The sequence below is a fragment of the Pleurodeles waltl genome, chromosome 2_2 (assembly GCF_031143425.1).
Source record: "Pleurodeles waltl isolate 20211129_DDA chromosome 2_2, aPleWal1.hap1.20221129, whole genome shotgun sequence".
Lineage (NCBI taxonomy): Eukaryota > Metazoa > Chordata > Amphibia > Caudata > Salamandridae > Pleurodeles > Pleurodeles waltl.
This window is the reverse complement of record NC_090439.1, coordinates 421,502,286-421,519,303: the sequence shown is the minus strand read 5'-3', so window position 1 is coordinate 421,519,303 and position 17,018 is coordinate 421,502,286.

Here is a 17,018-nt window from a genome sequence, read left to right as displayed (position 1 = left end):
GCAAAAGAGCTCACTTGGCATAAAGCAGTACATGCTGTGTGAGAGTTCTTCTGGCTATGTGTACAGCTTGAGAGTATATACAGGGAAGGACTCTACCCTAAAACCTGTAGGTTGCCCTGCTGCATTAGGGGTCAAAGGTAGGTTTGTATGGGAACTTGTCCAGCCACTCTTTCACAAGGGTTATAACCTTTATGTGGACAATTTCTATACAGGAGTAGACCTGTTCAGTGAGCTCTGCAAAGCTGGCACTGTGGCCTGCGGTACAGTTTGTTGTAACCGCAAAGGATTCCCACTGGAGCTTTTTTGCAAGAAACTCCAGGAATCCCAGAGTACTGCGTTGCATTCCAATGAACTACTCGCAGTCAGGTTCTTGGATAGGCGTGATGTATATGTGTATTAAATACAAACGAGGGACAGGGAGATTACTGGTCCAGTGCACGGTCTCCCAACATAACTTGATATATAGAAAAGTGCACTGTTCCTAAAGACAACAAACCTATATACTATATAGGAAGATAAGGGCAGAGATATATAATTGATATCAGGAGAGCCCTCAAGCACCCAATAGGGTGACAGGTTTCATCATTGGGCTGTCTCCTCGTCAGACCGGTGCTGCAATGTCTGGCGGACCACCCAGAAATTGGGATGGTACTCAACCGAAGGCAATTCGCCAAGTGGAGGTCTGGAACGAAAACTGACTAAGAGGATAGAGAAGGGAGTGTGAGTGAAGGAGAGTGTAAGCAAGATAAAATTAGCTCTGAGCCTAAAACATCACTTTAATTAATCAGAAGAAAGGTTCAGGCCAAGATTAAAAACATTCAGAGTCTTAGTGGGAATAATGTCCTGCTATACTCTATAAAGAAGGAAGGGTAGTATACCTAATCCTGTCTATTTGTGGCCAACGTGTTTCGCGTCTTTTTTTGGTCAATAAATGATCCTGTGACGCTTCGTCAGGACCCAGAAAACTACTTCTCCTATTCAAAAATTATAAAGTGCTGGAATGTCACTTACAGGTTGAAGACAAAATTGTCAAAGTCAGTTGGTCAATCAGTCGCCCTGTATAAAAGTTAAAGACAAGTAAAAATTAGTGCCAACGTGCAAATAAGCATAAAAAATGGTGCAATCACCGTAAATCCAACCCCACAGTGCCACGTCTAAAAATAAATGGAAGGGCTTAGCATCCCATATTCGAGATTGAGCTTAATATGTATACGGACATATATGCCATTTCCTCCATTTCCTCCAGATTATTTACAACTGACCATGGACACATAGGCTTTTGACAGCCTATTAGTTAACCCTTTTTACTCTGCCATTTCCATCTCGTTTCTTCTTGAGTGAGTTCTCCTCTATACACAAGGTCCTAAGTTGTTCCCTGGGACACAGTACCTACATTTGAAGTTGAAATTGAACTCATATAGGAATTAGACAATTTATTTTAGGCCACATTTTTTAATGATTAATGTTTGATCTTCTGACATTATTAATTATATTTCATGAAGGATGTGACTATTTCAAATTGATGTTTTTGGTGTTTCCTCTATGACCTACTAATTTGTACATATTGACGTGCAGTTGTTTGTCACTATGTTATTTCCATACCTAGTAATACCTCCTTGGTTGAGGCTAGCGCGGTCCTAGGAAGCTCAATCTCGAATATGGGATGGTGAGCCCTTCCATTTATTTTTAGACGTGGCACTGTGGGGTTGGATTTACTGTGATTGCACCAATTTTTATGCTTATTTGCACGTTGGCACTAATTTTTACTTGTCTTTAACTTTTATACAGGGTGACTGATTGACCAACTGACTTTGACAATTTTGTTTTCAACTTGTAAGTGACATTCCAGCACTTTATAATTTTTGAATAGGAGAAGTAGTTTTCTGGGTCCTGACGAAGCATCACAGGATCATTTATTGACCAAAAAAAGACGCGAAACATGTTGGCCACAAATAGACAGGATTAGGTATACTACCCTTCCTTCTTTATAGAGTATAGCGGGACATTATTCCCACTAAGACTCTGAATGTTTTTAATCTTGGCCTGAACCTTTCTTCTGATTCATTAAAGTGATGTTTTAGGCTCAGAGCTAATTTTTTGCCCTATTGGGTGCTTGAGTGATGTATATGTGCTCACTCCAATTCATGATGAGAGCACTTCCTCCATACCGGTTTGAGGTCAGATGGCCGAAATCCACAAGCCCATTTGTATACTTGATTACAATAAGTACATGGGTGGAGTGGACAGGAACGACCAGGTTCTTCAACCATACAATGCATGTCGTAAAACTCACTCTTGGTACAAGAAACTGTTTACCCACCTGATCCAGATGGCAACATACAATGCGTATGTTGTTTATCATGAGACAACCACAGGAAGACTCATGACTTTCCTTGACTTCCAGTTGTCTGTAATTGAAAGCCTCACTGCTGTTACAGAAGCAGCAGCAGCCTCCACCTCATATGTTCTGGAGGATGTGGCAAGGCTGCAGAAGTGACACTCTGCTGATCGCATTCCTAAAACACCCAAAAAGGATCGTCCATGTCGTCGCTGAAAAGTGTGTTCAAAGCATGGAAAGCAGCAGGAAAGTCAATATTACTGTCCCCAGTGCCCATCTCAACCAGGCCTGTGTGTCTCTACTTGCTTTACGTTGTATCATACTAAAGCAAAGTTCTGGGAAATTGACTGAGGAGGAGCTGTCGTTGGGTAATCCTTTCAGTGGCTGTGCATGGATACAGAACATCCATGGGCCACTGCTTCGTTAGGCAAGCAGCCACAGAATTTTACTTCATTTACTTCAGGAAATCATGGACTTCCTTATGGTCCGCTTGAGACCTATATCCTCTGTCAGAACGTGATAGGTGTTCTGTTCAATTAAATGTATTATAGTCCCCATACTGCACATTCTAGTGGACAGAACACATGCCACATTGTCACGGAGTACCCTGTGTGGCAGAATGTTAAAAGCATGACTGAATTTTGAAGTGCTTGCTAGGGAACTTCTGTATGCTACGCAAGGACCACCATGATTGCTAACGAGAACCAGAGTAAGTGTAATAAGTCAAACAAATGTCCTGTCAGTCATATTCACCAATATTTCTATTTGTTTGAAAGTGTACAAACTCAATTTGTAGCTTCACTTTCAAAGCAAAAGTAGAAGTGTTGGTGAATGAGTACCACAGGATAGTTGTTTGACTTTTTACTTTAGAGACATTAGGATTTCTTCACCAGCATGGCTGTCTTAGTTTCAACTGTAGATATGCTCGCTTAGTTCGAGGAATAGGCCTCCCAAGGCATACTCGGACACGCTCAACTTGCATCCACAAACTAGCATAGGTTCACTTGGCAAATATACAGGATTAGTCCGGACTCTGATGAGGACAGAGACATGAATGGATGAGGAAAGCTTATGATAGGTATGCCTTCACAGGGATATGGGAGAGGTAGAATGCAGATAGTAAAGCTAGTACAGATGTACGTCATCTACACCTATGGATTCAAACCCATTGGTCCCATCCCCGCACTGAAGGACAATGACACGTCTGGGTCTGCATTTGACCTGCTTTCATGTTGATCCTCCATCAGAACTTAGTAGATGCTCAATTTGCTGTATGATAAGTGCGTTACAATCACAACACTGCACATAATGTTGGCTGGGACATATGCCACGTTCTGAAGGACTCCCCTGTGTGCCAAACACTAGCTTTTTTCATAGTCTATGACCTTCTCTTTAGGGAACATTGTGAGAATTCCCCTTCATGTCTACCTTAGTTTCAAAGGTAGATAAGCTCACTCAGTTTGAGGAATCGCTTTGTACGGCATACTCGGACACCCCCAACTTGCACCCACAAATGGGAAGGAGTTGGATTTAGCATAGTGAGTGCACTAAATGTACATGAAAAACATATCTTCCTGAGCCTCGGGTGGCTGTCATGGGAGTCATTATTAAAGTGGTAAAATGTAGTCAAACTTATTTCGTTCTGTGGCTTATGAATGGGATGGGCCCTTGTCTGGCAGCGATAAGTTAATGAGAGCGCAGTGATTGGTTCGATTCGGCCCATGGCCGGCGGTATGAAAGGATTGTTTGTTGAGTGTGAATGGTGTGTGAATAGACCATAAAGCAGTTGGTTCCCTCAATGTGGCTTTATGGCCCACCTTCAGAAGGCTTTGTTTCAATATTCAGATACTTTGATAAGTATTCATGCTTTGAAAACATAATTTCTGGTGGTGCTAAAACTAACCAGTGTGAGTGGTGGATTAACTTTAACATATGAGTGCCAGGAGAGTCCAAGGGTGCAAGACTTGTGTGGCTCTCACCATTTTTCCTTCACCCAGACTCCCCTTGAAATCACAAAATTTGCTTAAAAAGCACTTTTGCTTTGCATTTCAGTGAGCGGAGGTCCTGGAATCTGCAGGCAGACACAAATTTTCTACCATGCAGTGTTCCACTAAGTCTCCAGAGAAAAACTTGCCTCACTTTAGTGAGTGGGCAAGTGATCACAACAGGGAAGTACCCAAAACGGATTGTGGAGAAATCAAAATTACCTACCACAAAGCAGCCTCGTTTTGTAAGAAAGTCACTTGAGTATTTGGTTCTGTGCTTCGCAGCCATATAGGGAAACCAAACCTAGACATTTCTGAAAGCTAGATATCTGAGGCTGTCCACGGAAGTGTGGCGTGTTTGGATTTCACAAAGTTTTCTTTCCCAGAATATCCTGGAAACGTGAAGTTGATTCAAAACACTATTTTCCCCTGCTTTTTCATCACAGAAACTGCAGGAATTTGCAGGGACCCACAAAATTCCTACCATCCTGTGTTTCTCCACTTGTCCTGATAAAAACACAACCCCACTTGTGTGCCTGTGCCTAGTGCCTGAGTCAGGAATAGACCACTCCAGGGTTAACAGTAGCCCTCATGCAATGACTACTATTGACCTTTGTGTGAACCATTCCTGTTGCGGGCACTAGCCTACCCACACAAGTGAGGTACTATTTTTATCGGGAGACTTGGAGGAATTCTGGGTGGAAGGAAATGTGTGGATCAAGATTCCAGAACTTTCTATCACCGAAATGTAAGAAAAAAGTATTTTTATTGCCAAATTTTGAGGTTTGCAAAGAATTCTGGGCAACAGAACCCAGTGAGAGCCCAACAAGTCACCCCATTCTAAATTGCCCTAGGTGTCTAGTTTTTAAAAATATATAGGTTTGCTATGGTTTTCCTAGGTGTCAGCTGATATAGAGGCCAAAATCAACAGCTAGGCACGCTGCAAAAAACAGGTCAGTTTTCTTTCGGAAAATGTGATGTGGCCATGTTGGGTTTTGGGGCATTTCCTGTCACGGACACTCTGTCTACCCACACAAGTGAGGTACCATTTTTATTGGGAGACTTGGGGGAATGCTAGGTGGAGGGAAATTTGTGGCTCTTCTTAGATTCCAGAAATTTCCATCATCTAAATGTGAAGAAAAAGTGTTTTTTGCCAACTTTTGAGGTTTGCAAAGGATTCTGGGTAATAGAACCTGGTGAGAGCCCCACAAGTAACCACATTCTGGATTACCCTAGGTTTCTACTTTCCATAAATAAATAGGTTTGCTAGATTTCCCTAGGTGCCGGCTGAGATAGAGGCTAAAATCCACAGCTAGGCACTTTGCAAAAAACACATCAGATCTCAATATGAAAATGGGATGTGTCCATGTTGCTTTTTGGGGAGTTTCCTGTCACAAGCACTAAGCCTAGCCACACATGTGAGGTACCATTTTGTATCAGGAGACATGGGGGAACACAGAATAAAAGAACAGTTTACTTCACAATCGTCTTTCTCTACATTTTCTACTTCCAAATGTAAGACAGGGTGTAATAAAGACCTGTATTTGAGAAATGCCCTGTAATTCATATGCTAGTATGGGGACCCCCGAATTCAGGGATGTGAAAAAACACTTTTCAACACTTTGGGGGTCATTCTGACCATGGCGGTAAAATCCGCCAGGGCCAACGACCGCGGGAGCACCGCCAACAGGCTGGCGGTGCTCCCTTGGGCATTCTGTACCGCCGCGTTCAGAAACGGAAAACCGGCGGTGTACCGCCGGTTTTCTGCTGCCCTGGGGAATCGCCATGGGGATTCCGACCCCCATACCGCCATCCTGTTCCTGGCGGTTTTGGCCGCCAGGAAGAGAATGGCGGTATGGGGTGTCGTGGGGCCCATGGCGGCCCCTGCAGTGCCCATGCCAATGGCATGGGCACTGCAGGGGCCCCCGTAACAGGGCCCCACAAAGATTTTCAGTGTCTGCCATGCAGACACTGAAAATCGCAACGGGTGCAACTGCACCAGTCACACCCCTTCCACTCCGCCGGCTCCATTCGGAGCCGGCATCCTCATGGAAGGGTGTTTCCAGCTGGGCTGGCGGGCGACCTTCTGGTGGTCGCCCGCCAGCCCAGCGGGAAACCCAGAATGCCCGCGGCGATCTATTGACCGCGCAGCGGTATTCTGGCGGGCCCAGCCAGGCCGGCGGCTACGGCCGCCGGCCGGGGTCAGAATGACCCCCTTTATCTTGTGCCCATTTTGGAAATTCAAAAGTTTCCTTGATACCTATTTTTCACTCTTTATATTTCACCAAATGAATTGCTGTAAACCCGGTATGCAATGAAAACCAATTGCAAGGTGCAGCTCATTTATTGGCTCTCGCACCTATGGTTCTTGATGAACCTATAAGCCGTATGTATCCCCGCAACCAGAATATTCCATCGACGTAACGGGGTTTTGCTTTTGAAAATCTGACATTTCAGGAAAAAGTTACAGCATAAAACGTGGAGAGAAATGGCTGTTTTTTTCACCTGAAGTTCAATATTTTTTTATTTCAGCTGTTATTTTCTGTATGAAAACCTTGTAGGATCTACACAAATCACACATTGCGAAATTCAGAATTGTGGCTACTTTTTAGAAATATTTAGCTATCTGGGATCCAGTATTAGTTTCACACCCATTTCTGTCACTAACTAGAAGGAGGCTAAAAGCACAAACAATAGTAGAAATGGGGTATGTCTAGGCAAAATGCCAAAATTGTGTTAAAAAGTGTGGTTTTCTGGTTCAAGTCTGCCTGCTCCTGAAAGCTGGAAAGGTGGGGATTTTACAAACACAAAGCATTTGTTGATGCCAAATTCAGCCATAAAAATATATGCTTTTTTCTGCAGCCATTTTTCCAATTTTTCGGAAAAAATGATTTTTTTGCTGTATTCTGAATAATTTCTTGGTCTCCTCCAGGGGAACCCACAAACTCTGGGTACCTTTAGAACCCATAGGATGTTGGAAAAAAATGACGAAAATTTGGCATGGATAGCTTATGTAGACGAAAAGGTTTAAAGGCCTAAAGACGAACTACCCCAAATAGCCAAAAAAAAGGGTTCAGCACTGGGAGGAGGGGGGAGGCACAGCAGCTAAGGGGTTAATGCCCTCGGGCCAAGTTCATTTTATATAAAACTACAAACAATACCAATTATGCCTAGAACCTACGAGCTGAACTTGGCTGAAGGGCACTAGGACACTTATGCTGAATAAGAAAATATTTGGATTGTAAACTCCTGCCTCAAAGCCACACCTCCAGGCGCGCCCCTTCCAGACCCACCCTTATCAATTAGTGAGTACTGGGACTTACCTTTTCCCATTTAAAGCACTGATGGCAACCAACTGGTTGCTTGGAAGTTGTACCTGTGCCTCCAACAGTGGAGATTTTGTGGCTGTAACAGCCATCCCAGCACAATGAGAGGGCCCGTTTAAGGAGAGGGTAAAGTTTAATTTAAAGTTTATATACTTTAGTTTTTTTTTTTTAACCACACAATGTGATATCAAATCAGATCCATGATTGCCACTCTAAAAATCATTGTGTAAAATACCCATAACGAAAGTCTGTTTGCTTTTTTTATTATGTATGCAGGAGATTTTGTGCTAATTTGCTTCATTTTTGGGTGCGTGCAAAATTCTTTTATGTAACTATGTAGCTTTCTCTGTCACTGTTGTTTATCTACTTTTTTATCTTTTATAACACAATCCAAATCTTTGCATCAAAAATATTAATTTATTTTTACATTATTATTGGTAATTTATTGCTGGTATACATTTTGATTTACCCTTGTAATGAATTTTGTCAGCTTCTGCTAATTTTTGTCACCCAGTGCTTCAAGGGCATTGAATGTTTAAAGATAGCTGTAGGGTCTATGTAGTATATTGACAGTGCACCATTGTTTCTAGTTTCTCTTGAAGGAGTTAATAAGATGAGCTAGGAGACGAATAAATTGATACTTTTTTAAGTTTTATGTAGTCGAACTTGCCACAAAGGTATTGGAGTGCTTTAGCACCAGTTACATTAGAGAAATATGCTTTTTATTTATTCACAATTTTTTATAGGCAAAGGCAGATTAAGTGATTTGCCCATAAGCACAGGCTGTTGAGTTGATACCGATTCTCGAGCCTTGTTCCCAGGCATCAAAGGCAATAGCTCTGGTCGTTACCCCCAAGCCCTATGTGTATGTTAAGGGAGGTTGTATGCTGCCACTGGAGAAGTTGAATCTAGAAGCAACTCAACAGCATTGAAACTTAGAGATGAGAGGGGGCCCTTGCATGCTTTCTGCACCAACTCTAATTTAACAGGCCATCCACATATGGATGTGTATATATATATATCTACCTATCTATCTATATATATTATATATATATATATATATATATATATATATATATATATATTCACTGGAGAAAAAAAAGGTTACAAGAACGTTGTAGTTAGAAAATATAATTACAAAACAAATAGACATTCCTTAAAAAAATCAAAGGTTACAGGGACGTTATAGTTAAGCTCACATTTTAAACAAACAAAACCATAGAAATTCACCTCTCACCACGTAACTATAACTCATGCCCTAAGGTAACTATAACTCGCATCCTCACCATCCACAGTTTTTTCTTTAATGATGTGAGTGGTTTTATTTATATTTTTAATGATGTTATAGAAATTGTCATGAGTGCCGGAACATCTGGGGTAATTAGCAGTATATGATGAGGGCGCAAGTTATATTTACCCCTATTATTACCGAACCGTGCGTTGTTTTACCCTCGGTTTAGCCTTTCTGTTCATTTCTGCTCTCTGTTTCTTTTTTTCTGATCCTCTCTACCCCTTGTTTCTGCCTTTCTTCTGTCAACACCAGGACAGTGCACGCTCTACGGGCGTCTAGAATGCAAAAACCCAACACTCTCAAGATAATGTAATTTATGCATTGTGATGATATGTTATTGTTTAACCTTTTGCAGTGCAGAATTCAATCCAGAAGATTCATTCTTAAGGTGCTTAAAAATACTGTTCATTTGCAATGTATTGCGGCAGGCTTTCAGATTGAGTCAGGGTGTGGACCCTTTCCAGAGTCTTCTAGAAGCTTTCCCTGCAACATGCCTGGGTGTGGTTATGGGCTGGGCCAAGACTCTATAAAAGGGAGTCAGCCCAGCTCCACGTGCTCACTATTCAGAGGTCCCGGTGCAGAGCAGCAGCAACTTTCTGAGCTCCTGTTCCGGTGGCATACCTTGACCTTCCAGGCCTTTGTGCTTTATTCTTCAGTGGTGATTCTTAGTCATAGCGGTAAGGCGGAGGTTGGGCTGGGCCCCCGACCCCGTATTCGAAGACGCTCTAATTCTTGGGCCTAATTCCTGATGTTAATAAAATTTTGCTCATGCGCGTGTAACTGTGCGTTTAGAGTTTTCATGGCATTTGTATGCACGCATTCGAATCGGCAAGATGCGCGATTCCTTCCTTGGGATTAATTCATGTTATGCATTGTGCGCTACCATTCCTTGACAGTTTCATGGTAGCATTCGAATCGGCAACATGCGCGATTCTTTCCTTGTGTTTGATTCTTGATATTCATTGTACGCTACCATTTCCGAGGCATTTTCATGGTGGCATTTGAATCAGCAAGATGCGTGATTCTTTCCTTGAGTGCTTTTCATGTAATTCATTGTGCGCTACCATTTCTTGGCAGTTTCATGGTAGCATTCGAATCAGCAACACGCAAGATTCTTTCCTTGAGTGCTCTTCAAGTTATTCATTGTGCGCTACCATTTCTTGGCAATTTCATGGTGGCTTTCGAATCGGCAACACGCGTGATTCTTTCCTTGTGTGTGATTCTTGATACTCATTGTACACTACCATTTCCGAGGCATTTTCATGGTGGCATTTGAATCGGCAATACACACGATTCTTTCCTTGAGTGCTTTTCATAGTGTTCATTGTGCTCTACCATTTCTTGGCAGTTTCATGATGGTACTCGAATCGGCAAGACGCACAATTATTTCTTTGTGGTTAATTCATGATATTCATTGCGCGCTACAATTTCTTGGCAGTTTTCATGGTGGCGTTCGAATCGGCAAGGCGCGCAATTCTTTCCTCGTGTATAAATAATGTAAATTACTGTGCGCTACCATTCTAAGACTTTTTTTCGGTAGCATTTCGAGTTGACAAGTCGCGTGATTTATTCCTTGAATCTACCTTGTGTGATTTCATGGTAAACAATCCTTTATGGTGTTTAATACACATATAAAAACCTGCAATGTGCGCAATTCACTTTCCAATGTTTTTTTTTAGAAGAACACAACAAGACCAGAGTTCTAGATTTAATGTTGTGTGTTCCTGTTATGTATTCTTAAAAGGAGATTCATATGATTGTTTAGAAATTGCTCAGAGTGTTTCCTGATTCTCATGCTAAAGAAAGTACTTGAATCTGAAAGTTCTATTTAACTTTTCCTGTTTCCTCCTCAGGTATTCAGTCATCTAAAGCCTAGTCAATTTTAGGACTATTCTAGGCTTGTTCATGTTTTCAGAAATGAGGAAGCTTAGAGTTGTAGCATGGTACTGATTTCATGAGATGTAATATTGATGTTGTGTTTTAACCTTTTGCTTCCTAGAGGTCTCCTTCCCAGCTGTTCCCTTCCTAATCCCCTTTTCCCCACTTGGACTCTCTTAGACTCTGTGACAAATCTAATCAGAGTATTGGAGCTGTCTTGTGGTGGAAGTGTTGGGAACGTGCACAGACCCCGAGGATCTGGTGACTCTGACATCTTCTCGTTTAACCAGGGCCAGCTCTAGGGCGGTGCAGCTGGCCCCACCGCACCGGGTGCCGACTTTGGGTGGGGGCGTTGTGTTTACAAGTATAGTACGGTTTTAAACGCACCTGCTGGCCGTTCCTTGTCTCCAGCAATTTTAAGACAATAAAAAAGATGTCAAGCTAATGTTGGTGATTAATGTTCTGTCTGGAGAAAGATTGGACTTTTGACTTGCAGAACTTTTGACTCATCATAAGGTAGCGGAGAGGGTTAATATGCCAGCTGCAAAGAAAGTTTACCATGCAGATCATAAAGTTCATACAATGTAAGTGGGTCAGTGGGTTACTGCTTTTGCCATAGAGTTTGTTATGTTACTTGCAGTTTATAAATACAAATCCTAAAATAGAACAGACAGGTTTTATCTGTCATTAAAGATCTCTAATTAATGCCCTGTGCGTGCTACCTGGGACTCCGGCGGGAGCCCATAGGCTCCCATCTCCTGCGGGGGTTGGCATTGCTCTAGGAACCAAGGAGCTGCTTTAAGTAGCAGCCCTGTGGTTCCTGGAGCAATGTTTTCATCTCTGTTCCCTGCATGCATATCTGCAGAGATGAATATATCCTGACTTCTGATAGCAGGACCTGCTTCACAGGTCCTGCTGTCAGAAAGCAGATTTTTTGCTTTTTCTCGCAAACAGCGATGTCCCGGGTTGGGCACCCTGCGACATAGCAGGAGCCGGCCTTGGGGGGTGGCGGTCACCAGGGCCATGAATGGCTCCAAGAGGGGGGCCGCGTGGCCTTCTCCCACAAGCTTAGCCCCAGGAAAGTGGTGGTCCCAGGGGCTGCAGGAGGTGTGAAATGGACTCCCTTCAAGTTTTGATTGTAGCCTCGGGTAGCCCCGGGAAGGTGGTGGTCCCAGGGTCTGCTTGGGAGTTTTGCTGCCTTCCCGCACACAATATCATTAATACCCCACTACATCACAATAAATTTAAGCCCCACAAAAGTGGTGGTCCCCGGGGCTGTGGGGGAGGCCATCTCATGTGGTCTGCCATTACTTAGAAAATTAAATAATATTAACTGATTAATAAAGTGTATATAAATAAAGAAGCTAAATGTATAATTTAAAAGTCTAAAATGTTCAGTAAATATGACAAAATTTGAAATGGGAGGCTACAAATGAAGTTAATAACCTCAGATTGATTTGTGAGAGCAGTGCAAGTGCATCATATAGAATAGAGTCTGGACGATGAGTGTTCTTAATTGAATTAAGAATTGCTCCACGCCTCCTATTTAAATTACAATTCTGATTTTTGCTATTTTTGTGAATGAAATCAATGATGTAATCATTTGTGTATTTGTTTGATGAATATTTGTTTCTGTGTTCTTTGTGTGTCATTTAGCAGTTCAAATTAGCAAAAATGCTTAGGCCAGGTACTTCAGCTTCCAGTAATAACCCAGTGGGGGTCCCCAATTCCAATATGATTTTACCGGGGTACCTAGTTTCCTGTAATGATTAAGTATGGGTCCTCAAAAGTCAAAAGGTCGGAAACATTGCTTTTGGACACAGTGTTGTTCCCTGCTCTGGAGACTGTGGGCAGGGAACATAAACCTAATTTTCTGCTTGAACTCTCCCAATCAGGGAACATAGCGTTACTCCTGCCTGACAGGAGTAGAAACAAAAGGTGCATCCGCCAAGTGTGGACAAAGCAATACTACCAGCTTCAGCCAGTGCCAAGGATGGGTACTGGAAGGGCAGGACCACGGGGGCCATTAGCCTACACCTGCAGCCTTCAATTATTATGGTTGTTGTGGAACAGTTGGATCTGGAACACCCACTTAGAAGAAAACAAAAACAATTAAAAAAAAGACGCAAGCAGAGTAGAAGTTGGCTCCCCACACTGACATTTAATAACATAAAAAGGGAATTGGACACCCAAGTATAAAAAATCAGGCTGCTCATTAGATAATAATTGCTCCCTGTCAGGAGTGTCCCATAATGTCCTGCATGGGCTTTATCTTTACATACTTTAGATGATGTAGTGTCTCAGTTAGGGGGCTAGAGCACCATTAACAATTTACAAAAGTGATGGGGGGCTGCAAAGTGACCAGCAGATCCTCATGTAAGGTCAAAAAGCACCACAAGTCTGCTGGGTCATTGAATTTATGACCACTGGAGAGACAACCATAATTTTTAAAGCGCTCCAAGCCAGAGCTATTTGCTTTCCAGCTTGAAGACAAGGTACCCTTTGTATTAAAGACTCAAACAAATGCTAATGGTTTTGTATAAAGAATGCTTTATTATGATGACTTTCATTACAAAAATTACTTTGCATTGCTAAGTGTGTAATTATAAGGACTGTTGCAGAAGAGATTTATGATAAATTATTGTTGTACTGGTTTTCATAGGCTGATGGTCTGACCCTTTGCTAAAGCCAAGAGGCCAACCTTTTATATTTTGGTTTTCTGACCATTTGACAAAGCCCGTAGGTCTGCCTTACTTAAAATGGCATCTCTCTATTTGCTACTTTACATTTTGTTTGTAAACTCAAACTTAATTGGAAATACAAAGGCTAAAGTGAAAAGTTAGGTCTAGTAATACTATCTTACTTTATATTTAAAAACACTTCGGAAATTCGATTTTTACAATTTATAGGGTTTGTATAATGACATGTAAGATACTATTAAAATACCTTACTGTTTCCACTTGGCTAGCTAAAAAAGCATGAGTTTGTTGAAGCACTCAGCTCTGCACCGAGACCGCTGGAGGTTTGGCAAAGATTTGGCTTCTCCACAAAGACTTCTGCACTTGGCACAACCTTTGCATTGTAGGGTTTGGTGAGGGAGTGAAGTTTCTGCAAAGACCCTTGCAGTGAGCAAAGTATTTCTGTAGCATGGTTTAGTGTGGGAGTGGCCTCTCCAAATAGAGTGCTGCAGAACACAATGATTGCGTAGTAGGGTTTAAATTCCGAGTGGCCTTCCTGCAAAAGCATTGCATAGGGAAAATAGGGAATATTATTACCTTTCTCTGATGTATTCTACTATATTTAAATTTTGTTTCCCAGTTTGTTTTGCAGCCGCGAGACTCTTGTGATACTCATAGGCCAAACAAAGAAGAGAAGAGAAATGTCTTACTGTAACTCTCATAGGACATTCATTGGAGCCTCATAAGACTAATAGAACCTTTCACCATTACGTTTGAATGTGTAGGTTTTATAAAGCACATAGGTTATGACAATAACTGAAGTGTTTTTCTTAAATAATTATGATGTTATATACTTGCTTTCAGCAGGCATTAAAAATGATGCCAAAAATGGGTTAATGAAAGCTTGTAGATTTCATTGCACCATTTTTGCGGGCCTCCTTGCTCCGGAATGCCCTCTTTGCATACATTATGCATGGCGCAGGCATAATGTGGTGCAAAGAAAGTAGCACAATGCATGCATTGCGCAAAGAAAGTCGCACAATTCTTGTATATGTGCAAAATGAACTTAACATGTACAAAAAGGTAGATGTTTGCAACATTTCCAATAAACGTTTTTATTCACATAACGTAAATTATATAATTCCATCAGCCTGCCTCACCTGAAAGTAGTGATGTAATCTGCTTCGTTTCTAACATTTTAAGCTAACATTTCAAACCATTCAAATCCCTAGTGGCCCTGATTTCAAAGGGACCGTTTACCGATTGAACCTGGGAAGCAGAAGCTAAGTACACTAGCAGCATGGATAATTAACTTTGAAGCCAGTGGCTAGCAGTGGTAGGTCAAGTATTCCACCTCTAGTTCGTTTCAGCCTAGAAATCCTAAAAAAAATCTCGGAGCCTCTGGGTCTGAATACCGGAAAAAGAGCTGGATAATATGAGGAAGGACAGAAGCTAGTCAGCTCAGAACTTAATCAGCCAACTATGCAAACTTCAAGTTCAATTCATATCAAACTGCCAACGGGCCTGCAGCCTGACAGTGAAACACAATAAAAGCGAGCATGCCAATTAATAAGGTTCAATCCCAAATAGCTTGAAGGAGCTACGGATATGATTACAGTACAGCAGTTATGTGAATATATAAATGAACAGTTGAGCTAATATGGTACTTAAAAACCCAATACGTCTTTTTAAGTACACTGCCTCTCATAAAATCGAGGAAGGAGAAAAACAGACCGTGCAATAGACACACTCTAAATTATAGAAAGGAGAAAACACCAAGACTATGGATGAAAAAAAGAAATTCATTTTTTACTCTTTATAGTAAAGTATTAAGAGTTTTGCATATATCACTGTGACCAAATTTAGGAGAATGAAAATGAATTGGGTATGTGCGTGTGTATTCTGATGGAGAAAAGTACAAGTTTCATTGTATGTGCATTCGCATAAAAAATATGGAGACGTGATGCATTTAATGAAAAAAAAACATACATTTACTAAAATGTCTTCCAACACAGCATAGTCACAAAAGTTGCTGAGTTGCGTTGAGTTGTGTGAGAGGGAGGGAGAATGTCGGGCACCATCAGATCTACAGAGATGTGGTGTTGTCTAGCAGGCACCTTGGTTTAAGTGAGCGCTTGTAATATTTACTATATTATTTTTTTACTGGAAAGGTCCCCCTCCAGTACAGAATATTATGCTTAGATTAACTTTTAAACTTCTCTTACATTCTATGCATGCTGTTCAGTGCAAAGCCGAAAAAGACTAGAGATATAAAAGCATTTCTCTTCAATAGATCCAGTGTCAAAATGGTGATATTGTTGAGGCCAAACTGTCAATTCTGTTTTTAGTAGATAGGGTTTTGCATCAAAAACCATGTGTGGCTGCATGTGATCACCCATGTTCCAGCCATCGAAAGCTCCCTTGATGCTAAGTAATGCAATGCAGCACTAGGAGGTGCTTTGTCCTTCTTTCACGTGACTTTCCAACACAAAACAAGTTTTTTACTGGAAAGGACCATTCAAATAAACATTTTGGGGGTCATTCTGACCCTGGCGGTCGGTGATAAAGCGGCGGCCAACCCGCCAACAGGCCGGCGGACAAAAAAATGCAATTCTGACCCTGGCGGGAACGCCAACACAGCCCGCCGCATTAACACTCCGACCGCCACGGCGGAACAAACAAACAGCGCGGCGGTCACCGCCAACAGCCAGGCGGCAGACAATGTACCGCCCACCCTATCACGACCCACCAATCCGCCACCTTTTCCGGGGCGGGAGCCCCGCCGATAAAAACACGGCGGAAACAGACATTTCCAATGGAAAACGCTCACCTCGAGACACTCCACGCGGAATCCGGACAGCATGGAACCCGAATTGAACATCATACCTGCTCTCGTCTACCTGCTCATCTACCACGAGTACGAACTCCGGCGCAGACGTCAACGGTGAGTACTGCACCTACGACACACGGGAGGGGGGAGGAAGAAAGGTTATGGGCATACACATATGCGACCCCCCCAGCCCCCCAATATGTAAACACCAATGCAGAGCAGGAAGTCACAGTGACACCAAACAAAGACCCTTTAAAAATACAATGACACCACCAAATTTGGAATAAATTTTCATGTACAAAAAAAGCACCTGGAAATAATTGAGCAACCGTGAAAAATATTTACAAAAACCAAAAAGATATACACATCAGTGCATCACTGAAGTAACAAGTCCTGCACATCCTACGAATCTAACATGTCCGTGGGCCAAGGTTCTGCGAAACAAGGGCAAAGCCCACACACGAGACCTGAGTCCTTTGGAGAGAACACTGCAGGGGCATCTGATGTCAAAACTACAGGCACCTCAGGGGGAAGGGGGGGCCACCACAGCCACATGAGTCCACGACGCCAGATCCACGAGGAGCCACCATGCCCACTGTACCATCCTGGGGAGTGCAAAGCCACAGTCTCTCAATGTCTCTACAGTGGGTGGGTTGCCCACTGTACCATCCTGGGGAGTGCAAAGCCACAGT